The 886-nt window shown below is 43.7% G+C and overlaps 1 pseudogene; it reads left to right on the top strand.

The window, feature by feature from the left end:
* The first annotated feature begins 42 nt into the window (after positions 1–42).
* On the top strand, positions 43–886 carry CR45772 (annotated as a pseudogene).

Genomic DNA, 886 nt, shown 5'->3' on the forward strand with positions numbered 1-886 from the left:
CCAATCTTCATATCCCCACTCTGAAGACAGCATACAATCAGTTACCTTTGAACGAGAAACAACTAAAATAATTCGATAAAATTGAGTACAGTTTTTTATACATATTTTTTTTGTGTATAATTCTGAGTAACAAATTTGTTTGTGAAAATTTTTGTCGATCAAGAATTTACCAAATAATTGGTAGCAAAATGAGCAATCTGAAACAAAAGGATATCAAGCCGGACGTGGCAGTTTCAAAATCAGTAAAAACCTCTAGAAAAGCAATTGAATATGTTAAGTCCGACGCTTCCGACATTGACGAAGATATCAATAGGACAGAGTACGAATACGCCTCATCGTCTGGCTTTGTTAATTTTCTGAGGGACTTTAAGAAACGTTATGGAGAATATTACTCGAATTATCAGATAAGACGGGCAGCTGAAACCCGATGGAACGAAATGTCATTCCGTCATCGATGCCAGTACTCTGCGGTAAATTATTGGTGTCGAATACAAATGAAATGCACATTTATGCAATCGTAATGCACTTCCGCAGGAACCATTGGACACTTTTCACGTAGAGCCGAACAGTGTGAGCAGTCTTCAGCGCTCTATTGAGGCCGAGCTCTGAAATAAGTGGCTGCGACACTTTCTTTGGTGCCTGTGGCTCCAATAGCTGCACTCCAAGAAAGGAGAACAAGTGTTCCAAGCCCAGGGTCTGGAAGAGTTGCCCAAAACCGCGGGCCAAGTCCTCGAAGCAACGTCGCAATTGCGCCAAACCGAAGACCAAGTGCGCCCGACCCCGTACGGCATGTCCCCGCCCCAGAAACAGTATGGAATGCGGCAAGCCGAAGGCAAAGCCAAGGTGTCTTAAGCCCAAGAGTTCCAAGCCCAAGTGCTCGGTGTAA

This window comes from Drosophila melanogaster, chromosome Y (assembly GCF_000001215.4).
Source record: "Drosophila melanogaster chromosome Y".
Classification (NCBI taxonomy): domain Eukaryota; kingdom Metazoa; phylum Arthropoda; class Insecta; order Diptera; family Drosophilidae; genus Drosophila; species Drosophila melanogaster.